At 37.7% G+C, this 17,512-nt stretch overlaps 1 protein-coding gene across 1 annotated transcript in view; it reads left to right on the top strand.

Moving 5' to 3' along the window:
* The window catches only part of LOC126821786 (thyrotropin-releasing hormone receptor), a 71,824-nt gene that overhangs the window by 43,305 nt on the left and 11,007 nt on the right, over window positions 1-17,512 (top strand). The window contains exon 2 of the mRNA XM_050550322.2: window positions 10,731-10,807. The gene's annotated coding sequence lies outside the window, so the exon portion shown is untranslated. The remainder of the gene's footprint in view (window positions 1-10,730; window positions 10,808-17,512) is intronic.

Below are 17,512 nucleotides of genomic sequence, written 5' to 3'. Positions count from 1 at the left end.
ATTTTGGTCATGAATTATATACTGTTTTACATGAAGAGCCCCGGAGAAGAACGATCATCTAAGTCATTTTTTCAACGAACCCCAGTTAATAGCGCCATCTGGTAGCAAATTGTATAAGCTTTCTGTGGAACACTCAATTTCAGGTAAAAACGATCGGAGTCACATCGAACCAAAGCCCGTCTGAAATGGCCTCCCGGACAAATACGTCCATCGTACCTTAATTTGGCTGAAAAGTGGAAGTTAATTGTTGTGCTGGTAATTATGATTCGTATTAAACATAATTTTGAAATTGTAATTAAACCGAATTGTTTTTCTGTTCCGTCAAGCATTCTCGTCCAAAAGTCTGTTTTGCCTTTTATGCGAAAAGACAAAAATATGACTTAGATCGCTCTTCCCCTGGACTCTTCACATCTATTGCACATTAACGTTCCTCTAAATCCGATAAAAGAAGAAGGTTATATTATTTCCAAAGCGTGATCCAATTACCAAACTGTGATCATGTATTGTAAAGATTGGTTCTTTAAGAACCACGAGTGTGGTTGTATTTCCTAAATATAGTTAAGTACTATCGCTGTCCACGAACTGTGATCATGTGTTGTAACCATTGGTTCTAAAATAACACAAAGTGTGGCTATATTTCCTAAATATAGTTAACTACTATTGATGTTTACAAACATATATTATAAAGATTGTTATAATCCAATGCCCATAAAAGAACCCACAGCCAATCTACTTCGGCACTTTTCGGTGCAAACTGGTCAATCTTTTCACAAGCCAATTAGCCTGGATAATGGCAGCGTTGTACCGCAGAGTAAATGTTGGTTCCAGTAACTAATGGAACGCTTATATTAGACATGATCGAACAGCATCGTTAAAAACAAAACCGTATTGTCACAGGAGTTGTTATAAGAACTTGTAAAGTAAGCTAATGACTTTAATAGTTTGACCAAGATTACATTCAGATCCCCGTCTTATTGTTAGGTCAGAGATGGTTTGTCTTTCCAAATAGAACTGCGACAAACAACAATACAATGAAATGGGGATACACTTTTTTTCAGCTGTTGTATTTGATTTAAACTGCCACAAACTGAGATAAACGGGAATGAACTTTCGACTTTTCTTTCTGATAAAAACTGAGAGAAAGAAATGACACATGGTTTAATACCCTACTATTCTGCTCCGACTGGGCTAATACAGACGAGTTGAGAATTCATTCGTCATGCATTGTGCTATGAGGGAAATTTTGCTCGGATAGCGGTGCTATGGTCTATTCTTATTTTCGAATTCCAATTAACTGTCAAGGGCTCTTTTACGTGCACGCCAATGTGTACATGGAACCTCTGACAAGGAAAAGCCACGCCGGTACATGGACGTCAATCCGAACAAACACACGCTGTCCCGTGCCAGGCCTCTGACAAGAGGGAACCACACCGGAAATTTCCTATGAACTTCCTCTTCAAACACAGGGATTGAACACGATACCTCCAGGTTAGAGAGTCAACGGCTTACTCACTGAGCCACTGCGGCTCTATGTCTAGATTGTAAAAAGCCAATATTCAAATAAACGCCATATTATCGATCTGTTTCACACATTTAAAATGATGTTTGGTAACCGCGCTCCCCGTGGATATTTGTATCCTCTCAGTATGACTATTTGTGTTAAAAGTCACATCCATCCACGGTGACATATCACACAGCACTCAGATCTGACCGTAATTATAACAGACCTATATTTCCTATATTCACTTACTGACATCGAATAGAACTTTTAAATGCCTTCTGATTTGGATAAACAAATTTCATTTAAACCCATATACACTCTAGTTAATGTTAAATCGTCTGTTCGTTCCGTATTAGTTTTTGGTTGTACATTCCGGGGTGGGTCTTTTTGGGGGATATATGATGAACGGGGTTGGAGAACGTGTATGGCCTATTTACCCTCGCAATCCCACCCCTCTTACAATATAAACAATTCAAATTTAAACTAAAGATGTGTTATACATATGCATTATGTAAGATTTAGATACAGAGCTCACAGTTATCGCTATAATAGTTTAATAATAAATAATGAAAATGGATGTAGCACCATGCTCCTTCTGTCAGACGTGGGAAAACCGGTCGCCACATCTTACATACGACCCATGCATCTTTCCTTGCTACATATTTCTGTATTCGTGTGATCGTCTAGAATTTGCCTCTAGCTGCCTTTGCTTCTGTTCCACGTTGTGTATTTAGCTCTTACTGGTTTCTTAAGACGTTTGTCCTCTCAGTTATAACAATGCAACAGTTCGTTTTTACATTTTACATATCATATATAGCTGCTTACAGATGGTACAATGCACAGTACATATTACAATATTAACTACAGCCATTCTCCACCCTAGCCAGTCAAGCAGCTGTCTAGGAACTCAGATGGAACCTCTCTGGAATCTAATGGAAGTCTGTCTCACAGGAATTATCGTCGACTGCAGAACAGTGTAGTCACAATTGTCATTGCTACCATTATTACGATTATCCACGTTTAAATTAAATCATTAACTGCCAATCGTATGTAAATCTGTTGAAAGTCAAAACCAACCGAAATTCTAGAGAGTTGATTATGGGCCTGGCATGTAAATAAATGTCTAATTAATTATTTATATAACATGTGATGCCAAACGAAAAATCTGCATTAGGCAAATTTAGCTTTTAAATTCTTTAGAACAAAGTTCATCTTGGTCTAAAATACGATTCTGTCAAGCTCGCGGTCAGTAATTTACCGATCGTGACGTATCAACCAGCCTTATAAATTCATGAAAAAGAAAGATATTTGATGTTGTCTAACAGAAGGTTCCGCGTACACGATGGTATTCACCACACTGATTCTTAGTGAATATTCGCTGGGCTGCGACAATCACTGATAAGGATGACATCGATGCGACTTAATGAGCCACAAATATGAACTTTTTTCCTCCGACAAATAAAATTCTAAAACATATTTTTTGTATGTATTAGAAAAATAAATAAAGACGTTTGAAGTATTTGTAGGTAAAAATTATTTCCTATTTTAGTGTAAATGGGTATATTAAAATGAGTAAGGTTTTGTTACGCCGCGTGGCATGACGTCATGTTTTGAAGGCAGTCATATTTTACAGACATATTAGAAGACTTTAGTAATACTCTGTAAAACAGATTGGGTATTCACGTGAAAGAACCTGTGTCGACGAAAACTAGGTCTGTCATCGTATGAAATAGGCACGATCTTTTCGCGAGTTTATATAAAGCTTATGGACACTGTTCTATTAACTATTATTCTATTGAGGTATATTTTTGTGTAAAAAGGAATTAGATATTGCCCGAAAATATACCTGATTGATGATAAGTGACGTTAAAGTAGCTAAGTCTCTAACTCAGTATCATCCAAAGTCTTCCACATTGAAAACAGTAATTGTTTGTCAATTTAAATCAACATTGATGTTGTGATCTTACCGGAAAAATATGGGCTTCTGATATTCAATATTTAAAGCGGAAATTGCAAATTTTTAAGTTATATTTTTAAAATATATTAAAATAAAGCCTGAAAATAGATGGTATCCATAAACAGTCCTACCTTGGTTAAGAATAATCCTATTAATCCTATAATTCCCTATTGCCAGCTGAGAAATTGGCAAAAATATCATTTTCCTCTTCATTTTCAAACGTATGAAAAAAGCTACTCCATGGTGGAGAATAGAAAACAAGGGAGGTAATTGGGATGTAATTGTGTTATGATTTCCTGTGTAAATGAGTTGTAAGTGTGAGAATGACACCTATGATCGTATAATTGTGAGTTGACAACCTATTGAGCAAAATACATAGAAATAATAACGTTTTGACTTTCTTAGAAAATTTGCAATTTCCGCTTTAAGACAAAATAAACATTTTACCATTGGTACACGAATCGAGTACTTTAATTGGTTTCGACGCCATTTGTAACTAGGGACAAAAAAGAACGAGGCTAGACATATTCCTCAAGTCATGTCAAATGGTGACGCCATATTTATCTGGAGAGCATGCGCAATCGACTGGAATAACCAGACGCTCGAGATTGCCATTCGACTGAGACTTCTGGCGTATTTCACCGAACATAACCGATTTGAAATTGGAGTAAAAACGGAAAAGATTGAAATGAAATGGAGTTTAACGTCCTACTGTTTTGCTCCGAACTGGGCTAATGAAGACGGAGTAAAAGATTGAATTTAAATCAGTCTATATACATTATTATATGCGTTGCAACCCATTGTGTCAATTTCTAGATCCCAAATAGTAACGATTTAGCTCTTTTAATATTTTTATGATTTTTTGGTAATTCTGCATGGAGCGGAAGGAAACATCTTTATATAACATCTTACTACCATAATTGTCCCCATACTGTGTTTATCAGTTGTCCAAAAATCTTTCAGTTATGTTTATCGTTTGCAAAGATACAAAACAACGGTAACGAAAAGCATCGGATTGGCATAATATCTATTAGTTGTACCAAAAGTAAAAAGTAATCTTGGTCCCCGAAGCTTCAAAGCGGCTTATCCGGCACTATGGAATGTGCTTCCACTTGAACGGAAAAGTGCAAACAACACACTGAAAAAAAGAAGAAAAATGTAAATGATCAACATGTTCTTTAATCTACGCCTCCGTTAAAGTATTAAAATAACCATATCGTTTAACCCATCATATTGCTCCATTCCTTGTCTATGAATTTGAAACCAATAATTAGTCCAGGATATAATATGGTCGCAACGACAATATTTTGACAATGGAAAGGAGAGATAACATATGACATATTTATCAAATCTTAAATCATGTCCACTGGCGCACTAATTTTCGCCTGATGCAATTTCGCATAAATTACCAAATAGTATTACAAAGATAAAATGGATTGAAAATTGCACAACTATCAGCATGCCTTGCAGACAATAAAAGCCGTGTCAATCTTTTGATGGGCCCCATTTTAATCCAATTAAATCCAAGCCATAAAATAAAAATAGAATAATCATAAAAAAGTGTTAATTAATAATCTATTTGAGTAAATTGTTTTTATAAAAATTAGACGTCAGCCGAAAATAGAGCCATTAGTCATAAGTGATGTGGGGCGGACGGAAGTATCTTTAAATAGAATCTAACTACTAATTGTCCCCAAAATGTGATTATAACTTTTGAACTATAGTTCTGAAATAAAAACCTTAACCGATTGGTGAAACCTGGTGTTAATATGTTTCTGTATTTTGGTAATTCTCCGTCCAGCGAACGAAATTATCTTTAAATAAAATCTAACTACCATAATTGTCCTGATACTGCTATCATTGTCAATGGTCGTTCTGGAAGGAGAGAGAGGGAAATGAGGTTTAACGTCCACTCGACCCAAACTAGGTCATTTCGGGACTAACACATGGTTCAATTTTATTTCAATAATTCGCTTGCGCGTAGGGGTCTTTAGCAGTGGGAGGAAACCGGAGGACCCGGAGAAACCCACGAAGGTGGACAGGCGACCCTACTCCTTGTCACGTACAACACGTTCTGGAAGAAATTCGGTCATAAAGTAGAGTTAATAATAATCAGGTGACTTATTTACACTAAAAAGGAAACTTGTTTTTTAAATCCAGGTATATACTTCAAACACCTTTATTTATTTTTCTGTTACTTCAAAAAATGTTTTAGAATTCAATTTGCAGAAGGAAAAAGGTTAATATTGCGAGCTCATTAACCCGCACCGATGTCATCCCTAGTGATTGTTCACTGCTGATCAGTGTGCGATCTTGTACCCTAGGAGATCGAGCATAAGTAGCATATTCTCTTCAAAAAAGTAAGGATATTCAGAAACAATACAAAACTGCGGAAATGCACTGCTGTTTTTATTAGAGGTAACCAGTGTATGTTAATAACAGACCAATTGCCATCTCATGAACATAAACAGTTCATATGGGCAGCTTATCTGACGGCCCCATTACACTCGCAAAGAGATGCACTGTCAAAAGTGAAAATGGACGTTTTTGTTTTTTGTCTTAATAATAAGTAATTGCTGCACCAATCCTAAGACATTCAGCAATTCATCGTGACATGCTCCTAATCAACCGCCCAACCACGATTTGGCCGACCCACTCCTCTTGCAGTGCCACGGCCAATTCTCGCAGTGTTGTCGGTTGACGTTGACGTCGACGAATACGTCTCCCGATCAAATTAAACGTAACACACTAAAGCAAAGATACGCTAAACAGAAAATCTTATGCAAGAACCGATAGGAAAGCAAACATGGTTAGGATAAACCAGCACGCGGCAGTTTTCATCAACCCTTCCTTGAAGTGTCAAATTTGACAATGAACCCCTCCCACGTGTATGGCGCTATTGCGTGTCGCATGTGCAGCTCAGTGGTTCGGTTGGGGCGATAAGTTCTTCACCTGTGAACATACTCTCAAAGCATGTCAAGTGTCCATGACTATTTATCATAGGTATTTTATTAAGTTGGCATGCCGGTTTGAAGGTGTTTTTTCTATTATTTGTAACATATTATATTTTCGTTATTACTGCCAGGTTCTAAGTTAACAGTTTTTAAGTTGTGATTATTAATGTTGGTCTGAGTAAGATGTGATATGGTGAAACCCTATTAAGGTTGGTCTTTGATCTTTAGTACTGATTATCTGTTATTATCCTACTAAAGGGTCAGTCATTATTATGTTTTTTTTAATTATTATTTGTTGTTATTGTAGGTGCTTCTAATTATTTTAATGGTTTCTTCTGATTATTTATTAAGTTGATGTAAGCTAAAATATGTATAAATAGGCTGACTAGATGGATATTTATCTCTACGATATCACCTTAGGTGGAAGTGGACGTAAAACACCAGAAACGAACGAACGGATATTTATCATTGTCTACGATATCACCTTAGGTGGAAGTGGACGTACAACTCCAGAAACGAACGAAGGATATTTATCTTGTCTACGATATCACCTTAGGTGGAAGTGGACGTAAAACTCTAGAAACGGATATTTATCATTAATTTGAAAACGTGACCTGTATGTGTTACGAAACGTCGTTATTGAATATATATCCATATATACCTTGTATTGTGTTTTGTTATGAGTGAAGTTTAACGTCCTACTATTCTGGTCCGACTGGGCTAATGAAGACGGGCATACGCCATACAATGTGCTATCCGGACAGCGGCGTTAGGACCTACTCTTATATCGAATTCCAACTGCCAAGGGATCTTTAACATGCCAGACATTGTATACACGGGACCTCGGTTGTTCATGCCTACCGAACGACTAGACAGACAGCTGTACTTGTCAGGAAACCTTGTAAAGAGAGCTAGAATAGTTTATAACACACAGGTCACGTTTTCAAATTAATCATAAATATCGTGTGTGCGCGTGAAATAGTTTTATTTAACGTCCGCTTCCACTTAAGTGATATCGCAGACAATGATAAATATTATTTCGTTCGGTCCTGGAGTTTTACGTCCACTTCCATCAAGGGAGATATCGTAGACAACCACGGTAAATTTCCATCTAGTCAGCCTATTTATACATATTTTGGCTTACACTAATGGTGCTGTGAGGAGCCATTAATAAACGGATTGCTAATGCGTTGCTCCTGGGTATAATGTTAGGTCTAAATAATAAGGCTTTCTGCAGATTTGGTCAAGGTAACGAGATGTAAACGAGGATAGGGCTAACCCTATCCCTAATATCGAGCCCTAACCCTAGCCCACAATCTCAACAATCACGTTCCCTGACCCTATTTACATCTCGCGACCATGACTAAATCTGCAGGTGGCCTTAATTAAAAACCTGACTCTAATCTGAACGTCTAATCTGATGACGTGTGGGAGCAGTCTGGCCCTCGTGGGCCCAACGCTCCGATCTGAAGAGGGCTGATCTTGGAACGACATCAACTGACGTCTGTTTTTTAATCTATTGATTTAGTGGAACGACATCAACTGACGTCTGTTTTTTAATCTATTGATAGCTCCATGTGAATAGATACCTGATTATCGTTGTTTGTTTTTCTTCATCTTTAACACGGAAATATGTTACCTGTTTGAACTTATAACCCGAGAAATGTTATTAGTTTTGTTTTTCAATTTATTTCATGTCATATCCCACATGTTACCTTAACCAATCTACATCAAGATGTTTAGAAAACGAGAAGAATGCAATTGAAACGTAATTAATTAGTTCTATCGGGAATTTGTTACGAACAATGGGTATGCCTATGTGCATTATCAATATATTGAACGCAGATTGACCTTATAGTTTTGTTTATGCTAGGTTTCAAATAGCCGTGCGATGCGTTAGATAGGATTTTCTCTACGCGCAGATACATTCGGATAGGTTTATATACGATCAACACGGCTGCTACGACTGACCTTAATATATGAAAAGACCTGATAGGATCACCACGATTACTCCACGAACAAAATCACGATTTTAATCGCTGTACGAATCGTGGTAGTGGGAACCTAGCATTATCAATGTATGTACAATGGGTACGCGCAAATCGAATTCGAGGGATTTAACATGGTGACAATTTGAATTCAATGGCGGTCCCTCTCACGGATTTCTAGCCTGGTTTAACCTTGTAAAGGATGCAGGAGGTAGGCTATAGTCTGGAAAGGCAAAACATCTAGTCGTTACCATTAGACAAAAATCGAAAGTTTCAATTACACGTTGGCTTGCAGGTAAAATAGCTCTTGGTTTGCAGTAATCGGAAACGCTAGTGACAGGGCGAAATGTTCCTACTGGCAGACTGTATGTCTTATGGTCATCTTCATAATCCCGAATCACGTGGGCCACTTTTCATTTCATGTGATTGTGCTCTTTACAAAATTGGCCCGATGACAACCTGTGGTTCAAACAGCCTTGACTTTCCATATACGTGCTTGTCTACTAGTGGGTATTACATTTTAATAATGCATAAGAATTAGTTGTACACAGTTGACATTAGGGATAAGTCTAGCTTATTTCTAATGCAAGGATAATAATTTAATTAGGGATAATCTTGGTTTGACTCGGAGCCTTGTTCGACTCGGTACCATGGATTGTCTCGTCAAAGCCGGTTTGACACGGTACCCGATTCAAATCGTTACCTGATTTGATAATTCGGGTATCCGATAATACGCTTCAACTTGTTATATGGTAACTCGGAGTGGATCGGTACCTAATTTGACTCGGTACGCGGTTTAGATCGGAACCTGGTGTGACTCGGTACCCGATTGGACTTGGTAACTGGTTTGACTTGATACCTGGTTTGACATGGTTTCCGGTTTCATGCACTACTCGGTGTGGATCGGTTCATGGTATCTCCAAACCGCATCTCTTACAAAATTACTTTGTTCTCCGTTTTCATAACGAGAATTGCTTTTCCTTATATAATAATGGGGGGGGGGGAGGTGGATGGCCGGATTGTTAGCACGTGCGCGCTGTATCATAAGGTCTGACATTGTGTCAGCTGGCGGGGTTTCGATTTACCGGATGTACGTGACAAGGAGTAGGGTCGCCTGTCCAACCTCGTGGGTTTCTCCGGGTCCTCCGGTTTCCTCCCACTGCTAAAGACCCCTACGCGCAAACGAATTATTGAAATAAAATTGAACCATGTGTTAGTCCCGAAATTAGCTAGTTTGTGTCGAGTGGACGTTAAACCCTGTTTCTCTCTATATATATAATAATGTGGTGTTATTTTTGTCACTCGTTAATATTTTACTCATGAATTGACCTACTACTGCTTTGTATATAATGTATATGAAACCAACACTCCGCCCCCACACCCGAATATACACGCACATTTGTGGCTTTAGAGACATAGCTTTCAAAACCGAAATTTTTTAAAAAATATAGATAAACATTAACCTATAATTGTTGGAAATATGACATTATCTACATTATTAATATAATTTTTAAATGGTGTAATCAGAGATGCTGTTATATCTGACCTTTTGTCAATAATACAGTTTGATCTTTCGCTATATAGCAGGGAGCCACGTTGGCTCAGTTATTCGATCTTGGTCTTGATCGAGATAGTGCCCCTGGATTTTAAAGCGTAGTTTAATGGACGGTATTTTACGGATTGGATGGAAATAAAAGCCGAGGAGCCGGTGTATGCATGTTAGCGTGCATGTAAAAGAACCTTTGACAGTAGGAATTCGATGAAAAGTAAGCGGAAGAGCTGCTGTTCGAATATAATCGCTCCTATAGCACACTGCATGGCGTGTGTCCGTCTACATTTGCCCGGTTGCTTTTGAAAACATGAACGTTAAACCCGTTTTCATTTCATTTTGCTAAAAAGGCTCTAATGGATTTAATAAGCTGATTATCGGGGCGTAAAACCATGTGAATAATTGATTTTTAATCCAAGTTAATTTTTAATCTGTGTTAACTTTGATCGATGAATCTGGATAATGAGGTACAATTTGTTTTGAATCGTGAAGGATATAAAATGAAATAGTTGTTTAAGGTCCTCATTTAGTGACCATCCGAACTCATATATCATTGCTGGATAAGACAAGCGATGCCAATTCGATATTTCGCTCAGATATAAGCAGTAATTCAGTTCAGATATAAGCAGTTCAATTACTAAAGACCACTGAGAAAATCTAATAAAGATTATTATAATAAAGACGGACGCACGCCATGTAGAGACATAACAGCAGCGAATCTGTGGCAGATTCAACACCTAATGATCATTTGATAAATATTGGTTGTCTTTGTGCTTTTCAGGTGTTCTACGGAGTTAGACTGTATTGTGGTTCCTCTACATGCAATAAATTGTATACGACTGGTTTTGAAAAGAAAAGGTAAATTATAAGTATTTCTTACACAAAAAAACCCAACAGTATCGGGTTCCCCCTTGTCGGTAGTGCAGGACGAAGGTGTTGACCAGGGCAGTGTCTGGTTGTTCGGTGAGATGAAAAGCCGAGGTATCGTGTACACATTTTCGAGCACTTAAAAGAACCCCTTACAGTTGGTATTCGAAATAGGAGTAGGCCGTAGCGTCGTTGTCTGGGACAGTGTCCCTCAAAGGGCACTGCAAGTCGTATTCTTGTCTGTATTAGCTCCATCGTCGGTGAACAACCATAGGACGTTAAACCCCATTTCATTTCATTTCAAAAACGTTATAACTAAAAGGTAAATGGGCTATTGAAAATACATGTCCTGATTTCGGATTTTACGAAAAATACCGAGGTCTGGTGTATACACGTAATTAACCGGGCAATATTTATCTTATAGCACAGTAAGCCATTATGGCTTATAGTGATGAAGGCGCTGGCTCACTAGAGCCTGACAAGAAACACCTAGGTCCCGTGTACACGTTAGACTATTTGACCGCCAAAGCCCCGCCCAAATATGGTACAAAAACTGAGATCATGTGTACAGGCCCCGCCCTTTAAATTAGAGTTACCCCCACCCCCTTTAAATAATTAATCCGTGTTGCAAGTTTATCACATTAGTTAACCATGATTAAATCACTTGATATATGTGGACTTTGTCATCGACACCATATTTTATGGTGCTAAAACGGTCTATGGATGTAACAGATTACCCCAAGGGATCCAAAATATGTCTGGGTCGTCACGAGGGGTCATCCAATCACACTTCTAATTTTCTTTTCAGAACCTTGATTTTCTCAAAGTCAGGACCTTGATTTTTTGTCAAATGCGTTCAATGAAATGCTCATATTAAATCCCCGCCTTATTCAATTGTGCAAATAAAATTAGAATTAGGTAAATAAAAAAAATAAATTGATCAGGTTTTGATATTAAAAACGACGCAGAATATTCTGAAAAATGATTTGCCGTAAAATGGAAGAACGTAAAATTATGATTATCTCTTGTTCTTTCGGGAATTTCTTACTTAAACTGATAAATTTTACAACTAGACAGCATCTAATTAAACCAATATAAGTACCAATCTGGGAGGTGGTACAAATTAGTCGTGGCAAATTATTCGCGAAAACCACATTGATTCCGTCATACTCTGTCTGCTTTTTAGACCAGAAATTGGTCCCAAAGAGCCACCTACCGTCCTCGGTTTGCTGGCCAGACTCTTCGAAAAAAGCTTTAAAGGGCTCCGTAACGCAAGTACGACCAAATTGAAACTTATAATGATTAATATTTGCTAAAACAAGGAAGCACCGTAAAAACTGCATTAAAATGCGAGATCAAACAAAAATCTTACAATATATTTACACAAATTGTCTATTTTGCCATACAATTTGTTGCATTCGTGCATGGTGTTATTGCAGACATGTAACATGCCGAACATATTGATCGATAGACGGGTCAAGAGTTTGTTTTGCATGGTCCTTTATATAATATACTTTAGCAAAGTCATCCAAATCATCTTCGGACACCCACGAATTTATCATTGTTGCGACACATTTCCCACGAATGATATGTTTCTGCTTTTCCTTTCTAATTCGTCTTATGATAACTTTCCGAGTTGACTTGGGTGCTGTATCCCATTCTCTTTCGCTAGATTAATCCAACATTCATATTTGTAGTCTTATTCCATCGATGTATATATTTAGACAAACACTGCCGGTATTGATTGGCCCTCCGACAGTGCCGGACTGGGGGGGTCGAAGGCCCACCTGTCATTTCATTTACCAAGGCCCACACAAGTACCCGCCGAAGGCGTGTCACGAGCGCGGTCCGAGGGGGGTCTTTGGGGCTCTCACCCCAGGAAAATTTTAAAAATTGACAACAGCAAACCCATTTTCCAAGCATTTCAGACCAAAGCAGTAGAAGGCAAATGTTTGATTTCCTGATACAATTAGATAACAGAATGACCTAAGAGCACTATTATTAGAGGAATTTGAGAATTCTAGTACACTTCTTTTTTTGTGTTGTTTTTCACTTTTTCCTATCTTTTCTTTCTCCTGTCCTGTCTCCTGTTCTCTCCTTCCTTCCTTCTTTCTTTTCTTTCTTTCTTTTCTTTCCTCCCCCTCTAATTCTCTCTTCTTTTGTTTCTTTTTTTCTTTTTTCTTCCTCTTTTTTTCTTTTTTCTTTATAGGCTTAGGCCCACTTTTTTTAAAATGAGCTTAGGCCACCTGCCACGGACAGGTGGAGAGGTGGGTCCAGTCCGGCACTGCCCTCCGATGTCCGGTTGACAACTTTGACACTTTCCACAGAAAGTGGCCTCAACGCCACTTCAATAGTTTTAGGCATCCTGGGGACCCATGGGTATCGCTTCGTTTAGAACGTCACTTTTCCTAGTAAGAAATTCTTGACGACGCAGTTGATCGCGCCCCTTTCTTGGCTGAAGAACGATGATTGTTCTCCGGATTACGATGCGTAGAATTAAAACATATTTCTGTGGTACAGTTATCCTGTCTCAGGTTCTATGTTACTAGTAACATGTCCATATACACCTGCTGGAAATGAGAGTGCTATATCCATGTCGTTGTCACGATCACTTCATTCACAGGGAGGATTCGCCGGAAAATACGAGAAACTAAATCATCTACACGCTTTCTCCACCATCTGTCGTAGTGTTGTATTCTGGGGGTTGCAGCTTATTCCAGTACTAACGACTATAACTCAGATAAATAGTTAAAGTTGTACTTTTAATAAACAAGTGTCCAACGCTGGCTAACGGTCACAATAATTATAATAATAATAATGTGCATTTGTAAAGCGCCAAACCCATGCATCCAAAAGCATGTCAAAATCACACTGAGAAAATAGTTATGTACACAGTAAACAGAGAAAACCTAATTCTCATAGCATTCCCGAAATAAGCGAGTCTTAAAGTTACAATTTCATATTTTCTAAGAAAGTCAAAACATAATTATTCCTATGACTTTTGCTCAATGGGTTGTCTACTCACTATTATACGATCGTAGGTTATCTTTCTCACACTTAAAAATCTTCACACCGGTAATAATAACACAATTACCTCCCAATTACCTCCCTTATTTCCTATTACCCACCATGGTCTAGCTATCCTCAAACGTTTGAATTTGAAGTTGAAAATGGTATTTTTGCCAATTTCTTAACTGGTAATAGTGAATTATAGGATTAATATGATTATTCTTTAACAAGGTAAAATTGTTTATAGATACCATCTATTTTAGGGCTTTATTTTAATACATTTTAAAAATATAACTTAAAAATATGAAATTGTAACTTTAAGCTGTGGATTGAACCGTCTTCAGTAGCCCAGTTCGGAGCAAAACAGTAGGACGTTAAAGCCTATTTAATTTCATTTCTGTGGATTGAATGTTTCTCAGTTTCGGATTTTCAGAGGTAAATCATTCCATAATTTAAGAGCAACTACGCTGAAACCTGTGTCAATAAAATGTTTCAATTTCAACTGTGGAACGACAAGGGTGTTCTGGTTATAAGATCCGAAGGTATGGCTATGACGAGCCGATCAACAGACTAAAGTTACTGTAGAATATGGAACATACAAAATTAGGAATAAATTAAGAAATACTAAATTGCACATAAGAGACGGATGTTTAAATACCGAAGATGATATGGACATAGCAACAACGCTTGTTAACTATAATTACGTAATATATATCATTACATTAAGTATAAACTAAAACAGTTAAAAGATTAGTGCAGTATCAATCGATTCGACATAGGTCAATTGCTATTTTGACTAGAATTAAATAGATATAAAAAAATATGCAAAGATACACTATAACAGTACTATCGTACAAAATGGAGTAAGAAGAAATGAAATGAGGTTTAACCTCCCTCTTTTCTGTCTGAATCGGAATAATGAAGATGGGCACATGTCATTCAGTGTGCTAATGTGGATTTTTTACCCGGACAACCGCGGCGTTACGGCTAAGTTTATACCGTATTCCATCTGTCCAGCATCCATTTACATGCACTCCAACGTGTATACTGGAGCTAGTATTCGTGAATCCGAATGACTAGTCAATCTTCCTCGTTTCGTTTCATTTTCACTCTGTGGCCTCAATTTAATAACAATTAAATAATTTAAAAACCGTGTGCTTCATCCAACCCAATCTCCCCTCCACACTGTTGGAAATCCCACATAAGCTATTGTTCGGTTGCTTGGCTGATATGACATCTCAACATATGTCTGGAGACTGTCATAAAAATTCCACAGATCTTTCAAACTGAATTTAATGCAGACGCCTGTTTGTAAATTATCTCAAACAATCTCTTGACATAACAGACAAATAATTCCTGGAATTATGACCGACCATATACCCTTTGACTTATCCAAGTAAGCAGGTTTATCAGCGATTCGCCCGACGTATAATCCCTCCTTCTTCGCTGTGTTGCTTTCTTCCCTGGCAGAAGTAGACTCATTAACCGACGAAAGCGTCTTATGGACATTTATTGGTCAACTAAGCCTACTGAATGCGTGTAGACTTGGTCATTATGATCCTGTCAGATGTAAACAAAGATATCAAAAGCGAAAATCTAACAACCGTTCAAGAGAGAGAGAGAAGGAGAGAGAGAGAAAGAATTTAATGCAATGCCAACTCAGTCTTGCGCTTACGCACAGAGAACATCCACGAGGTTCGACAAGTGACTCTACACTTAAACTATTCGTTCATTCAATGCATAATATTTCCTTGCTTTTTGTTACTGTTGTATTGACAATAAATTCTTCTTGGTTGTAGCTTTACAGCTGTATAGTGAATCTAAAGTCTTAATATCATTCGGTAAATCGTTCCAGATAATTACGGCGATATAATAAAATAATGTGAACTATTCTCTACTTGCGCGGGAGAGGGACTGAATTGTTAGCACATGCCCTCTATATCATAAGGTCTGTAATTGAGTCAAGTTGCTTGGTTTCGATTCCCTAGTTGTACGTGACAAGGAGTAGGGTCGCCTATCCAAACCCGTGGGTTTTCTCCGGGTCCTCCGGTTTCCTCCCACTGCTAAAGACCTCTACGCGCAATCGAATTATTGAAATAAAAAATTCAACCATGTGTTAGTTCCGAAATTACCTAGTTTGTATTGAGTGGACGTTTAACCCCATTTCCTTCTCTATTTTTACAATCATTATAAAACATAGTGTGCTAGGTGCATATACCACAACGAACAAATTAACTGATATGAGATTTAGCATCTTAATTTCTGGTACTATACTGTAGGGGAACTGTTGACACTGCAGCGTTACTACGGCCTATGCTTATTTCGATTTTTAACTGTCGGGGGATCATTAACATATTGCCCATCTCTCTCCCCCCCCCCCACAGATTTTGGACATTGACGGAACCGTGAACTATATACAACTCGGTTGCCACTGCCAGACATTTTAGTTGGAATGCGCGGAACACTATTTTCTATCAAGGATCCATGACCAATCGAAATTAGTAACGAGAAAAGGAAGAGTATTACGCGAAGGCCTTGATTAGATGTACGGAGTTAAATCGGCATCAAGCCTTCTAATGAAAATGGCTCCATGGCAGACTATCGCCAACAGGAGACGACCACAATCAAAATCGTTCGCATTACTTCTTATAAGTCTTTCTTGTTTATCATTCATTATTTAGTTTTTCATTTTGACTGAAGTCTGTGTTGTTACAGGCCTGGATCTGTACAGCGCAGTGGATACTTACGTCTTGCTCCCGGGTCCATGCACTTGATTACATTTTTGTTTTGTATTTTGTCTGGTCCGCAGATTTGTCTTATCAGTTTTGTTTGCGCGAAGTGGATTTTCTGTTAAAGACTGTTATGCGCAAGCTGATGATTGAAATAAATATGTTGGTCCCGAAATTACCTAGTTTGTGGCGAGTGGTCGTAAAACCGCATTTTTCTCACACACTTTTACCATATAGTACACCCATTGAAGTAAGTGCTTTAGCGCACGCATTACAAGGTTAAGAATCGTGTTGGACAGGCTTTCAGATGTTCTAAAATCGTCAACTGGTAATTAGATAAATGGTATCGACCGAAATCACTGGTGTGACAAATGTAGGAAATTATAGATAATTGCTTTTTGATACCAGATACAAATCTGATAATCCAACAGATTCCAAATTGTTATATTTTATCGGGAAATGAATAATGTCATTTGCATTATTTATATAACAAACGAAAAATCTCCCATGGTCTGTACAGTTTAAACTAAACGGTTAAGGATTAAAGACGTATTCCTATAGAGATAATTGGGCCATCTATTATATCCGACATTTAATTGGGTCATCTATTCAATCAATATTTAATATGATCTTCTGTTATTTCAGTTTAAAATAGGGTCCTCTATTATTTCAGTGTAAAATAGGGTCCTCTATTCTACCAATATTTAATTGGGTCATCTATTCTAACAATATTTAATTGGACCATCTATTCCAGCGATGCTGAATTGGGTCATCTATTCCATCGATTATATCAATAATGAATTGGGTCATCTATTCTATTAATAGTTAATCAATATTAATCACTTAAATTTTTCACTTTTTTAGAAATATTTTTCTTTGGGTATCATTGGGCGATCTGTTCCACTCAACAAACTCGTTCATCTGCAAATACGGTTCTTCTAACAAACTGAAACCAAGG

This window comes from Patella vulgata, chromosome 1, assembly GCF_932274485.2.
Source record: "Patella vulgata chromosome 1, xgPatVulg1.2, whole genome shotgun sequence".
NCBI classification, from domain to species: Eukaryota; Metazoa; Mollusca; class Gastropoda; family Patellidae; genus Patella; species Patella vulgata.
The sequence above is the reverse complement of the archived record's forward strand: the minus strand, read 5'-3'. Positions and strand labels throughout refer to the sequence as shown.